At 33.0% G+C, this 15,796-nt stretch overlaps 1 long non-coding RNA gene across 1 annotated transcript in view; it reads left to right on the top strand.

The window, feature by feature from the left end:
* Nucleotides 1-5,755, top strand: part of LOC143063685 (uncharacterized) — a 29,254-nt gene extending 23,499 nt beyond the window's left edge. Inside the window, exon 3 of the long non-coding RNA XR_012975076.1 lies at nt 5,604-5,755. This is a non-coding gene — a long non-coding RNA (uncharacterized LOC143063685). The remainder of the gene's footprint in view (nt 1-5,603) is intronic.
* The last annotated feature ends 10,041 nt before the right edge of the window (nt 5,756-15,796 follow it).

Here is a 15,796-nt window from a genome sequence, read left to right as displayed (position 1 = left end):
CAGCCCCACCATCAACTTGCAGTAGGGGCTGGTTTTAATCAGACTGTCTTTGTAGCAGATTGTTCTTCACACAACTGGACTAAGCTCCATTTGGGAGTAGCAAGTATTGGATGTAAAGGAATTAATGAAAGTGTTCAGATTTAAATAAAAATACATTTTTAGTTCAATATAATTTAACAAATTTAAGAAAAGTTGGTCTTTGTTATCAAATTTAAGAAAAAAACTGATTTTGCAATCACATGTTTTAATACATCCATAATATTTATGTTATTTATGATGTTTTTTTGTGTGTAATCTTTCTTTTTTGCAGTCTGATTAAAACCAGCCCCACCATCAACTTGCAGTAGGGGCTGGTTTTAATCAGACTGTCTTTGTAGCAGATTGTTCTTCACACAACTGTTCAAGCTCCATTCTTCAAACAAATGGACTAAGCTCCATTTGGGAGTAGCAAGTGTTGGCTCTTAAGGAATTACTGAAAGTGTTCAAATAAATGAAAAACATATTATTTAGGTCAATATAACATAACAAATTAGAGAAAATTTTGACTTTGCAATATAATTTTACAAATAAAAAAGTTTTTGACTTTGCAATAATAATTACAAATTTAAGAAAAGATTGACTTTGCAATCACATCTTGAAAACTATGTTGAGGTTCTTCCCTGTAGGTCATGGTCCAGCGAATTTGAATTAATTACCAATTTGTATGTTAAGTTTTTTGCTTAAGTTAATTTGATAGAATATATATACTTGTTATAGAAAAAGTCTACCTCCAAATTCAACAAATATGTTGTTAATCAGTTACTTCAGCATAATGATAACTTACCTTTTTTTTCACTATAAGTGGATTAATGTCAGCTTATAGCCTTAATTAATGTAGATGTTTCTTTGCTTGTGTCTGTACAGAAGCACATTTAATTGATTAACTAAGGACATCTAAAACAAAATGAACAGTTTAAAAAATAGATTATAAATAGTTGTGATTATACTCATTTATATTTGGAAAATTGTAACAGCTTTGAAAATTGGCATTTGACAAGCTGTTTCTTTGCAAAAAAAGCTTTGTTTAAATCAATCCTACATCTTTTATCAATTAGACAGCAACCCAATTACTCAAAAAGTATGGCCTCCAACAATCGAAAATTAAGTGTCTTGTATATGTCAGCTTGGTTGACCGTTATGGAATATGTGTTTCACATATTATAAAGGATATGTTCCTTCTGTTTTAACTACAATCCATTTTCTCGAATGTGACCTACCCAATTAGACTAATAGGTTTAACTAACATGGGCAACATGACGGGTGCCACATTTGAAGCAGGATCTGCTTACCCTTCTGGAGTACCTTAGATCACCCAAATTTTTGATGGGGTTGATGTTGCTTAGGTTTTTTGTTCTTAACCATGGCGTTGTCAGTTGTCAGTCTATTTTCGATTTATGCGTTTGAATATCCATTTGGTATCTTTCGTCCCTCTTTAAAACACTAATTTAGAAAAAAAAAAGTGTATGAATCTAGCTGAGACTATCAAAGATCTTCATCAACTAATTACTTAATTTAAAAAAAAAATGATTTCAGTTTTCAGAAACATGTAATGCCATATTTGGATGTCTGGTTAATGTTGAATTATAAGCAATTAAATAAATTTGAGATGTTATCTGGTGTTAATGGCCATAATTATCTTATGTTAAGGGGAATATGTGCACTACATTATAAATTGGCAGAAAAATATTTGTATTCAAAAGTAAAATGTTTTAATGCAACTAAATATCAAATTATAAATTCAGAAATACATCTTACTTTCTAGCCATTTCTATACTAATATTTAACCTACAATCTAACAAACCTAACATTTTTTCTTGGTCATTTCTGAGTTGTGATTTCTTTATTTCTGACTATTTTGCTGGTTTGAATGGTTTCCTATATTTGATAGTCGAAACGTTCTCTTTAGTTTTATAAGAGTTTCTTAGTTATGTATTTCTGAAGTTTGTTTATTTTAAGAACTTTAAAAAACAATCTATTTTTGAATTATTAAAATTTTTAAATTGTCTCATTTGATTCATTAACAATTTGATATTTTTCGTAATTATTTCTTAATAATATTACCATTGTAGTGCTTATTATTCATCTGCTAAAATTGTCCAGATCCTTGTCCATTTTTTCTTTTATTTGTTAAGTCGAGAATTTGGTGTTGATAGCAGCTCTTTTCTGGTTTCTGATTTAAATTCTCAAATTTTAAATATCCAAGTCTGAAATTTAATACAGATGGAAGAAAAAACTTTGTCAGAATACTAATAAAGATATATATTTGCGCTATTTCTCCTTCTTTTCATGATCATTAAAAAATTGCTTGTAGCAGGTATTTTCGCATATAATGAAATTTAAATTATACTAAAAAAAAATTTTAAAAATGAGTAAGATCATAAAAAAACCTTTTTTATGAAATTGAGCAGACATAATATTTATTAAATAGAAATGCACTTGAAATTGAACTCCCTTTTGCTTAATTTTGATGTTTAAGTTGCATATATGATAGCAGAATTAGTTAAAAATCTAACTTTAATAGTTCCTTTTAGCTCACCTGGCCTGAAGGACCAAGTGAGCTTTTTTCATCACTTGGCATCCCTCGTCGTTAACTTTTACAAAAATCTTCTCTGAAACTACTGGGCCAAATTAAATCAAATTTGGCCACACTCATCATTGGGGTATCTAGTTTTTAAAATGTGTTCCGTGACTTGGCCAATCAAGATGGCCGCCTTGGCTTAAAATAAAACATAGGGGTAAAATGTAGATTTTGGCTTATATTTCTGACACTAAAGCATTTAGAGCAAATCTGACAAGGGATAAAACTGTTAATCAGGTCAAGATATATCTGTTGAGATATTATCAGATGAACCGGACATTCCGTTGTTAGGTTGCTGCCCCTGAATTGGTAATTTTAAGAACATATTGCAGATTTAGGTTATTCTCTTGAATTTTATTATAGATAGAGATAAACTGTAAACAGTAATAATGTTTAGCAAATTAAGATCTACAAATAAGTCGCATGACCAAAATGGATAGGTAGCTGCCCCTAAATTGGCAATTTTTAGGAAATTTTGCAGTTTTTGGTTATTTTCTTGAATTTTATCATAGATAGAGATAAGCTGTAAAAAGCAATACTGTTCAGCAAAGTAAGATATACAAATGAGTCAACATTACCAAAATGGTCAGTTGACCCCCTAAAGGAGTTATTGCCCTTTATAGTTTATTTATAAACAAAATCGTTAATTTTTGTAATCTTACTAAAATCCTCTCCTCAGAAACTGCTATGACAAATTTAACCAAACTTGTTCACAATCATCATTAAGGTATGTAGTTTTAAAAACTGTCCGATGACCCCGCCCGCGTACCAAGACTGCTGCCATGGCTAAAAATAGTACATAGGGTAAATTGCAGCTTTTGGCTCATATCTCTGCAACTGAAGCATTTAGAGCAAATCTGGCAGAATAAAATTGTTCATTAGTTGAAGATCTATCTGCACTGAAATTTTCAGACCATTCTGGCAACCCGTTGTTAGGTTGCTGCCCCTTAATTGGTAATTTTAAGAATATTTTGCAGTTTTTGGTCATTTTAATGAATTTTATTATTGATAGAGATAAACTGTAAACAGCAATAATGTTCAGTATAGTAAGATCTACAAATAAGCCATCATAACCAAAATGGTCAGTTGAGCCCTTAAGGAGTTATTGCCCTTTATAGTCAACTTATAACAATTTATCGTAAATTTTTGTAATTCTACTAAAATCCTCTCCTCTGAAACTACTTTGACAAATTTAACCAAGCTGTCTACAATTATCATTAGGGTATTTAGTTTTAAAAATGTGTCCGATGACACTGCCCGCGAACCAAGATGGCTGTCCTTCCTAAAGATAGAACATAGGGTAAAATGCAGCTTTTGGCTCCTATCCCTGAAACCGAAGCATTTAGAGCAAATCTGACGGGATTAAATTGTTCAATAGGTGAATATTTATCTGTCCTGAAATTATCAGACCATTCCAGCAACCCATTGTTAGGTTGCTGCCCCTGAATTGGTAATTTTCAGAAAAGTTTGCAGTTTTTGGTTATTTTCTTGAATTTTATTATAGATAGATATAAGCTGTAAACAGCAATAATGTTCAGCAAAGTAAGATAAACAAATAAGTTAACATTACCAAAATGGTCAGTTGACCCCTTAAAGGAGTTATTGACCTGTATAGTCAATTTATAACAATTTTTCGTAAATTTTTGTTAGCTTACTTAAATCCTCTTCTCTGAAACTACAATGACAAATTTAACCAAGCTGTCCGCAAACGTCATTAGTGTATTTACAGTGGCGGATCCAGAACTTTTCCTAAGGGGGAAGGGAGGGCCGCTCCAGTCATGCTTCAGTGATTCCCTATATAATCAACCAAATTTTTCCACGAAAGGGGGGCTCGTGCCACCCCCCCCCCCCCCACCCCCCCCCCCGGGATCCGCCTATGATTTAGTAAAATGCAGCTTTTTTGCTCATATCTCTGAAACCGAAGCATTTAGAGCAAATCTGACAGGATAGCATTATTCATTAGGTAAAGATCTATCTGCCCTGAATTTTCGGACCATTGTTAGGTTGCTTCCCTTGAATTAGTAATTTTAAGGAAATTTTGCAGTTTTTATACGCCCGTCAAAATTTTGATGGGACGTATTATGGTATACAAATGTCCGGTGTCCGTCCGTCTGTCTGTCTGTCAGTCTGTCCGTCCGTCTGTCCGGCGTAAACATGTCGCACCGTAACTTGAGAACGACTTATCCAAATTTCATGAAACTTAATATAGTTGTTTCTTATGATGGTCAAATGATCTGTATACTTTTTGGTGGAAATAAGATTAAAACTTTTTGAGTTACGGCACTTTGTAACTAAAACAGGGGTTTGTTTTTTCACATGTCGCCAAAACGATTCTTAATTATGGCTTAAAACTTTAAACACTTAGTTATATTAATCTTAATATCTGTATACTTTTTGAGTTATTGAGTATTTTGTAAAAAAGAGGGAGGGATTTTTTACATGTCGCACCATATCTCAAAAACGATTTATGATTATTGCTTAAAACTTTACACATGTCTTTGTTATATTAATCTGTATACTTTTTGGTGATGATTCAAAATTTCATTTTTGAGTTATTGAGTATTTTGTTAAAAAAGGGGGAGGTTTTTTTACATGTTGTGCCGTATCTCAAAAACCATTTATGATTATTGCTTAAAACTTTACACACTTTTGTGTTCCTTACACAACTGGACTAAGCTCCATTTGGGAAGAGCAAGTATTGGCTCTAAAGGAATTAATGAAAGTGTTAAGAATTAAATATAAATATATTTTTAGGTCAATATAATTTAACAATTTTGAGAAAAGTTTGACTTTCCAATAGAATTTTACAAATTTAAGACAAATTTTGACTTTGCAATCACATGTTTTAATACATCAATGATATTATTATTTTTGTGTGTAATCTTTCTTTTTTGCAGTCTGATTAAAACCAGCCCCACCATCAACTTACAGTAGGGGCTGGTTTTAATCAGACTCTCTTTGTAGCAGATTTTTAAATTTTTAAAAGAAAGACTCCATCATAAAATACAACTCTGGAATTTAATTTGCTGTGATAGAATATAGACTACAAACACTAATGGACTCGGGAACAAGCTGTGGAAGGGAAGAGACATATAAAGATCCAAAAGAAACAGATTCGGGAATATGTTGTGCAAAACAGACTCAAGAATATGGTTTAGTGCTCAACAAACTTTAATTGAACAACAAAACAATAGAATATAACCAGTGCTGAAATTAGATTTATGAACTTTTTATTCGTTTGCTATAAAATTGAGATGCGTGTGCTTAGCATTACAATTACAACGCTTGCAGTTTTATTTGAGCCCTGCCATCCTAAGACGTGTATACTCATTTTTGTCCAGTCTGCAACTTTTGCCCCAAAAAGCTCGACATAGGGTTAGTGATCCAGTGGCAGCGGCGTTAGCTAACTTTTTTAAAAGCTTTATATTTTAGAAGACCTGGATGCTTCATACTTTGTATATAGACGCCTTATGTTACGAAGTTTGTCTGTCACATGTCAATTTTCACGGTTCAGTGACTACTTGAAATTTTTTTTTTTATGGCGCATTATATTTTCTGGTCTGCACCCGTCCGGTCGTCATGGATCAGTGAACAAGGTTAAGTTTTGGTGGTAAGTTCATATCTCAGATACTATAGTATATTTGGTGTATGGAAAGATTGTAAGGTGTACATGTCCAATGGACAGGTGTCACATCTGACCCGAGACCTCGTGGTTCAGTGGTTATAGTTAAGTTTTTGATCTGTTTTTCTTATACTGTATGCAATATGTCTACTATATTTGGTGTATGGAATGATTGTAAGGTGTACATGTCCAACTGGCAGGTGTCATCTGACCTTGATTTTCATTTTCATGGTTCAGTTGTCAAAGTTAAGTTTTTGAAATTTTGGTCCTTTTTTCTATTATACTATATGAATAAGTCAACTATATTTGGTGTATGGCAATATTTTATGATGTACATGTCGGTCTCGCAAGGTTTTATTTTACCTTTACATCATTTTTTGTGTTTTGGTCTGTTTTTTTTCAAACTATAAGCGATAGGTCAACTTTCTTGGATCATGTTAAGTTTATGTGATAGTTGTAGTAAAGCTTTGTATTGAGGACTATAACCATTATACCAATGGTTAGTAAAGAAGGCGAGACATTTCAGCGTGTGCACTCTTTGTTTTTAATTAATGTGTTAAAGGCTGGTGATAGTGATAATTTAAACAGTACATGATATTTGGTAAACATTTACATCATAATATACATGTGATTTGAAACCATTTTATTCAAAATTATTTGGTGTTCAACCCCTTTTCGCCTTTATATCCGTGGTCCATGGAAACACAAGTTTTCTTAGTTTGAAGGGTAAAATTATCAGGACCAATTGAAAATGAGTTAGTATTATACTTAAGCATCTACAAATGAGATTTCTTTAAAAATTACGATTGGACTCTCCATCATGGTTAATTAACACAATGAAAAGGTTTTTGTCAGCCTGAATGGAGTCAAAAAGCAAGACATTGGTATGATGTTTCCAGTGTCATCAACAATTATATATTAATATATAATTGTTATTATGTCAGTTTATGGGGAACCACTAGTTATGGGTAAAAAATATTTGGTATGCAGTTGTGTCAGCACTGGCACATCTCATTCCCATGTAAATTAGTTGGCCCCATCATTAGTAGCCTTTTTTCGCTACATTGAAGACCCATTGGTGGCCTTCGGCTGTTGTCTGTTCTATGGTTGGGGTTATCGCTTTGACACATTCCCCATTTCCATTCTCAATTTTATTTTGACTTTGATGCAGTTATTGCGAGGATTCAACTCCGATCCTGATTAAGACTGAGTTTTTAGCTAAAGATTGGTGGTTCTCTCCCGGTACTTGTTCTATCTATATTCTTTCATCTATTATATACTAACTGCCACATATAGTCGTGGTTGCTGAAAGTGGCCAACAACTAGGGTTTTGTAATCTTTGAGGGAAATGAAAAAAAGTAATATTTAATTCAGATAAACTTCTGGAGCAATTTTATTCCTTTTTAATTTAATGCGTATGCTGAATTGATTGAACGGTTGATGTTTGTTCAATGTCCAGTGGCAAATATTTCATGCATGGTGAAGACGAATGCAGAATTGAATCTAAATGGTTGAACATTTCTTTTTGTAAAATTAAAAAAAAGCTACAATTTACTTTTTATGAAGCAGAACAGTAGTTTTAGTAAAAACAAATGTTAGCAACTTGGCAAAAAAACATGTAACTATGCTATACAAATATTAATATAATATACAACAATAAACCAGAGTATACTGATTTGTATCACTACAATATAATAACTATTATGGTGATGTTGAATTCCCTGTCATTCATTTATCATCTCCGCCCTAACTTGTCTCAGAATTTTTTTAACTGAACATCAACCTCACTTTCAGTTATAGAGATGTGATTTTATTTACTATCCAAAAGAACTTGCGTTCATCCAATGTTCAATACTTCAGTACTTTGATTTATTTTCCGTGTCTTTACTCCCATGCTTGTCTCATTCGCATTTTATTAAGAAGTAAACTAGGACTAGATTCAAGGGTCAGTCCGCAAATTGTTTTAAAATTATGTGTTCCTAGGATATAAAGGTGGCACGGTAGTATTTCCTGGCCCATAAGTGATAATAATGATAGCCTTTGTAGAATTTTCGCCACTTTCTAACACTGCAAAAAAATCTACATTCACAGTTAACTGACGTACTTTCATTTTACCAGGGTTTCCCCTGTGTCAATTATTTTTGACGCCACCTCTTTCGCCAAAACAATATATTTTTCTCCACTTTATTTTTTTTTATGATTTTACTATTCAGAAATGAATTTCAATATGTATCATGACCGTTTACTTTTTTTGCTATTTTTAAAAACCTAAGGCCACTAGTACGTTTAGGTCTTTTATGGTGCAGTTAATACAAAATTAAAAAAAAATCTCAAAAATTCATTTTCATCTGTATGTAAAATTATTTCCTATTTTTCTACACCTGATTCATCCCTCAGTTTGGGAAAGTATGTTCAGTAAATACTGTATTTTTTGTCCAATCACACTGTTTAGATACATTTACCTAAGTAACCTAAATTCTGGAATGCAAATACTACCGTGCCACCTAAACTGCTATCAAATTTATACTATGATTAATATTCAGTTTTCAAATAAGATGCAACAAGCGGACACTAAAAGGTGACCGCAGGGTCTTTGTGCCGGTCATTTATAATAACTGCATGATATCCAAGAACGGCTGAGTAATTAACTTCTAGTGCTTTAATTACTTCTTATTAACGATCTTATATCTCGTGCTTCGTTTTTCCCAATTTTTATTTTCAGTGCAACGTTTTTGCGATTTTTATTTAACGTGCTTCCGTGTTTATATCTCCCATTACCACCCTAAAAAATGTTTAAAATGTATTATTTTGCAACATCGTACTCAGGGGCGTAGCTAGAAAGAAACGATGTGGAAGCAACTAAAAAAATTTGGGACCCTATTATGCAGAATTTTTTTTTTTCGGTTTTCGGTCATAGGACGGTTAAAAGAGGAGCTATATGTAGATAAAAATTTATGAATGTAAAACTATTAATAAATCTTCTGAATATAGTAATACATAAACAACAAATATTTGTGATACAGAATTTACTCAAAATTGTCCAAAATCTGCTCTTCGGGTCTGGGCAGAAACAAACTTTCTATTACTTTGTCAACATTCACACTGAAATCCCGATGAACATGCAGTAATGCTATGTAACTTTCGTTGTTCATTGTTGATCGTACATTTGTTTTCAATTACATACGTAGTACCGTGACTGATATATCTCAGGGCCATCATGGCATGGTAGCACTCGCTAGATGTTATAAACCAGCGTACATGTTCGGCATCGAGCGACCTCCCAATTGAATCCGTCAAAATTACATGCTAGGTCAGTTTCGTATGTTTCAGACAATATTGAGATTTGTTCGTTTGTGATATTTCCTACAACATGATGAAGCCGTGAGATACAGCACAAAGAAGCGATTTTCTGATAACTTGACGCGACTCCACTCTCCAGTTGCCTTATCATATGGTCTATGAACACAAAAAATAATGAGGCTTTCCAATACTGTTTTGGCGTGGTTGCAGGATGATTGGCTCCGGTAGTCTGTCAACCACATCGCCTCGGCATATTTTCAACGATATCGAAGGGATCTGATAATTCTAATGCCGATTGGTACATCTCATTCCAAACTGATGAACTGTACACTGTAAAATGTGCTTCAAAACTACATATCTTAGAATAGACTGAGTATTACAAATTCAAAAGTAAAAATCTTGTAAAAGATACAAGTAACCTTCCGATTTTGTCATAATCTCCAAACAAAATTATTATTTTGAAATCAAATGTCGTTATCTAATGATATTTCATCAATTAAAAAAAGTGACAACATACATTGTAGGTGTTTTCTTTAACATTCAATTTATAAATTTTTATTTTTCCATTTCTTTTTTTGCATACCGAATCAATGTGCACGCAACTTCGGAGCTACGATCTTTTTCTGAATGAACAGCTTCATCAACACTTGTAACTAGGTTGTCAAACTAATATCCGGGATAGACGGAAAAGACACCAACAGTCTCCGATTCCGATTGGCCAACTCATCTCTCTCTCTTCTGCTTTTTTTTTCTTTTTTTTTTTTGAAAACAACGTGGATGCACGTGCTGTCGTGCCTCCGGGTAGCTACGCCCCTGGTACTATCATAGCAGCTTGTGTCAAAGTTTTATGATACAACCTTCATTGCAAATCTTTGATAGTTTTAGTATGATTTATTTGCAACTTTCCTGACTCTAGAGGACTTAAAGCTTGACATTACTGACCTGTCTTTTGTTGAAGCCTGCATGCACTTTTTTTTTTTGCACACAAATTTCTATTTACCGCTTTATTGTATGAGCACCGGTCTTTTGTTAAGGACTGTATGTTGGCCTCTAAATGTGTTGATAGTTTTTCTGTACTTGGTTTAGCAAAGATAGATAAATTTCTTCTTTTTGTTGTCGTTTGAAGTAATTATCTAATTTTACGCTTTATTGTTCTATCATTCTTTTTTTATTCTAAACAAGTGTGGACACAGATGAGTGTGGATAGTATGTTTGGATGTTTGACAGTGTTTTATGATAAATGTAGTTCTATGATTTTCCTATATGTGTTATTAACTGTGTTGCACGATGACAACCAACCGGAGCATTGTTTATTTTATATTTAGTTTAGTTTTTATGTTCAAGATAGGCATGGAAGAGACACTAATTGCATTAGTTACCAAATGATTATGATAGAATATGTTCCACATCTTTGATTTTGGATACATTTTATAGCTAGGAGAGCAACACATAATATGGTTCAATTTTTCGTGATTTTTTTGAATTGGGAGATGATATCTGAGAACATGATATAAGGAGCCTGTAATTCAGTGGTTGTCGTTTGTTTATGTGTTACATATTCGTTTTTTCTTTATTTTTTGTACATAAATAAGCCTGTTATTTTTCTCCTTTGAATTGTTTCACATTGTCATTTCCAGACCTTTTATGAGGGGGGGCAAGGGGTTTAACTGTTATGCTGTTATGGGGCAATTTAATTCTTTGTTATCTGTTATTTTGAAAATATATTTGCTGTTAGCTGTTATTGTCTTATTCTTTGTTAGCTGTTATTGGGCTTTTAGTTTTTTTGTTATCTGTTATTGTGATAATGTATTTGCTGTTAACTGTTATTGAAAATTGGAATGTTAGCATTTTTTTTGACAGTCAATATTCGGTATAAATTGAAGATCATTGGCCATTGGGGTTTACCATTACTAATATGTTTGTCCCGTATTCTGAGAAGGATTCCATTAACATATACCCATCACAGAAGTGAGGTCCAGGACAATTCAAGTATATCTTATGATTATCCTTTGTAATAAATTCCATTTTTTTTTATGAATGTGTATTTAGAATTATCTTAATTTTTTGTATGAGAATAATGTTCCTTGGAGATCCTTGTCAGATATTCCTGGCCATATGTTTTCCTTTTTGTCATATTAAGGACTAGGTCCTAACAACCACTTAACCTTTTATATAATATGGTACATAGACTCAGCTCTGTGATTCTTTTCAAAGCAGAACCAAATGCATTGTACAGTGAAAGTTCCAACCATGTACTTGGGTCCGAAGCTGCACATAACTCATTACAAACAAAGATTTATTTCGTTTCAAGCCATTGTTTCCCTACTAAACTATGTATTCTACTTAATAGTACACTTGGTACAATCAAAAACCTCAGCTGATAAAAAATTGTTCAAATAAGGCCTTTGAAAATAGTGGAATAAATTGCTTTTACTTTTAGAGTGTCAAAATTCGTTCGAAGTACTTGATATATTGCATGCTTATAATTGGTGCTTTTGATTTTTCTACCCTATATACCACTTTGCCTCAAAATTTTATTAAGAAAAATTCACACACCTCTTTAAATGGTCATTTAGAAAAAGTCAGAATATTCAAACTCTTTTAGGTCACTTTTTTGATTAGCAACAAAGGGAGCTTCAGTCAATATATATAAACAATACACCAACGTTTCATGAGAACTGCTGAAAACATTTTTGTGTTAATGTCTGAAAGCTGGAAAATCACCCCTTTTTGATTAATAAAACCCGTTAACTCGGAAACGTAAAATCTAAAATTTATAAAAATTGAAAGTAACCTCATGTTAATAGATATAAACAATTCACCAAAATTCCTTGCTTTGTGAAAGCATTTTTGAGATATTATCAGAAAACTGAAAAAAACACCAATTTTATTGAAAAAAAAAACCCATTACCCAGAAACTTAAAAAATCTAAAGTTTATAAAAAAAAAAAAAAAAAAAAAGGGAGCTCACGTCAATAGATATAACCAATTTCCCAAAGTTTAATGCAAATGGTTAAAGAGTTTTTGAGTTAATGTCCGACATGTTGACAACAGACGGACAACAGTATACCATAATACGTTCCGTAAACGAGCGTATAAAAAATATTATAATATATTGAGTAGTAATTTAAACACATTCTAGATACATAAATTAATACTAAAAACATAGTCATAAAAAATGGAATGCATTACAAAGGATTATATCCGTAATAAGAAATACTGATTTGTCAAAGACCGAATTATTTTAATATTTCATTTACTGTTATCTGTTTTTGTCCATTTTAATTCCTTGTTATCTGTTATGAGCCAAATCAATTTGCTGTTTTGCTGTTATTGGGACCCCCCTTGCCCCCCCTCTTTTATAGCTGACTATGCTGCATTAGCTTTGCTCATTGTTGAAGGTTGTGCGGCGACCTGTAGTTGTTAATTTCTATGTCATTTTGGTCTGTTGTGGAGAATTGTCTCATTGGCAATCATGTCACATTTTTTTTTATATGTATTTGCTAACTATTTGTATGGTTCTATTTATATATACTGAGTGCCAATGAAAACACAACACTTGGTTTTTCAAAAATAAAATTTATATTAGAAATCATAATCTTTCAAAATGAATTGTTCTTGAAAATTAACAATTCTAACAATAGATCGATATCAAACAAAAATGTTTCATTGTCATCTTTCGGGCGCAAAAGATAAACGAAACATCCAATGTCGAATCATCAAATCACAGTCCTAACTAAAAATGTTACAACCCCTTTGTGCAGTGCAATCTCGACAGCGCCGTGGAATTGATCCTCCCGGACGTTTAATGTGATCTCAAGGAATGTTATTCCACTTGTCCTGTAAAGCAAACTCAAGCCAACTTTATGATATTGGTGGTGGTTTTCATCGTCTAAACCATGTCAAATCTGATGCAAAATTTGCTCTATCGGCCCTAAATCTGGCGAAACCCACGACTTTTGGCCAAGGCGGGTGCCAAACGTCTATGTAACCACCACTGGATATGTTAAAGACCAAATGTATCGGTTTTGCTGAGCATTTCTTGCTTTTTGAACCCCGGGATGTGGCTTATCATTAACTGATCCATTTTTGTTGAATTTGTGGATGATTTGGGTTATTGTATGCTGTGAAAGGCTTCATTGGATCATGTCCGAAACTGCATGTCGCTGGTTGTCAGAAAGTCCTGGCATTTACTCAGATGTTTATTGCAGTTTCCTTACAATAAGGGCGGGAAAATTCATGACATTAGCCAAGCTTTAAATGACAAAATCGTAAAAATGGTGCGTATGTGGAAAAGCGGTGAACTCGGTTTATGTCCGTTCAAAATAACCCTTACTTCGCATTTGTTCCAAAAATCACCCAACTGAAAAGTTGTCGACAATTGTCTTTAAAGTCATTTTCAACCAACTTTACAAAGTTCTAATATAAAATAAATAAAAATTATCAGACTTTTTTGAAAAACAAAAGTGTTGCGTTTTCATTGGCACTCAGTATATCTTTGTGGTGGCTTGTCAGTATCATTAGTAAAACACTTTAAAATGTTGAATTGATCCTCAGATTAGAAGACATTTATTGGTTTTTAGTAATGACAATGCCTAACATGATGGTTGGGCCTGATGAGCTAGAAAGTAAGCTTCTGTGCTGTTTTCTATCAATTCTTTGATAATATCTCCTTCAAAGCTGGTGAAAGCAAAACAAATTTGGTCAATGGACAAATAATGTTTGGTTCAAACAAACAAAAAATGCTTTTAACTCCCTGTTACTTACATTGTACATAGAAATGATAATACTTGGAGACATCCTTGTACATGAGAGTTGTCTGTAAAATCTTTATTTCACAAAGAATGAATTGCATAACAATGAACTGAGCTCAAAGCAAAGCACTTTAATAATACACTTTGACAGAGAGCTCAATCCAGTGATATACTTTGTACTACAGGTCCTTCATGAACATCCATCAACCAGAACCATATCTCAATAACATGCCATTCTACATGGTTGGATCAGAAGTCCTGAAAAAGACATGAATTTTTTTTTTATGGTATTTAAAGTATATATGCATAGGTTAAAACTTTCACAAATTTGTGGTATAATCATTCAGTGTCTGGCAACTATCAATCGCTTCATGCACAAACTGATATAGGTTGAGCATGAGTGCCCCTCTGTTGGAAATAAAAACATACCTCCACCTAATTTTAGTCAACTGATGAAGAAACATTCAAAACTATAAAATGTTGTCTAAGACTTGTCAGTGTCTATATATAGCTATTCACCATCGCCACTGAATCAGTGATATATGTACACATAAATACATGTAAGACTAAAATTAAAGTACATATATAAGACTAAAACTGACATTCGGTCTTTACCTTCATTCCCTAAGTCCTGTTCAAATCTGATTCATGATAAAATAAAAATTACAACCAATGAAATCAAAGGCGAATTAAGAGCCCCCCTCCCCCCCCCCCCCTGTCTGGGAAAAAAATGGTTGATTATTTAGAGAACCACTGGAGCATGATCAGAGTGGGCCCTCTCTTAGGCAGTCAGTGGGCCCCCACTTATGAAAATTTCTGGATTCTCCACTGGAAATATCCCTCTAATAGACTAGCGTTTAAATCCCAGTTTTCTAATATGGTAGCTAGGTGGAACCTTAAACTAAAAAATTTGAAAAAAATATTTTTTGTTTATACATAATATTGAGATTAATATAACTAAGAAGTGTTTAAAGTTTTAAGTCATAATCAAGAATGGTTTTTGAGATACAGTGTGATAAAGACACCCCCCCCCCTGTTTAGTTATAAAGTGCAGTAACTCAACAATTTTATTTTCACCAAAAACAGATCATTTGACCATCATAAGAAACAACTATATTAAATTTCATGGCATTTGGATAAGTCGTTCTCCAGTTATGGTGAGACATGTTTACGCCAGACAGCCGGACACCAGACATTTCTGTACCATAATATGTCCTGTCAAAATTTTGACGAGCGTATAAAAACAATCCATTGATGTACCTTTCCATTATGTTCATTATTATCTTGTGTTTAAATTTCACAGATTTCTATTTACTTATACTAAAGTAAATATGCGGAAACCAAGAAAAATGCTCATTTCGGCTTTTTTTTGTAGCCCCCAATTCCAAAACTATTGAGACTATAACCCCCAAGTTCTATCCCCACCTTCCTATGGTGGTATTCAACCTCCAAGTATAAAATTTTTAGAGATCCATTCACCAGAACTAAAGTTACTGCAGCAAAC

Source organism: Mytilus galloprovincialis, chromosome 2 (genome assembly GCF_965363235.1).
Source record: "Mytilus galloprovincialis chromosome 2, xbMytGall1.hap1.1, whole genome shotgun sequence".
NCBI classification, from domain to species: domain Eukaryota; kingdom Metazoa; phylum Mollusca; class Bivalvia; order Mytilida; family Mytilidae; genus Mytilus; species Mytilus galloprovincialis.
Note: the sequence above shows the minus strand (reverse complement) of the source record. Positions and strands in the feature narration are given on the sequence as shown.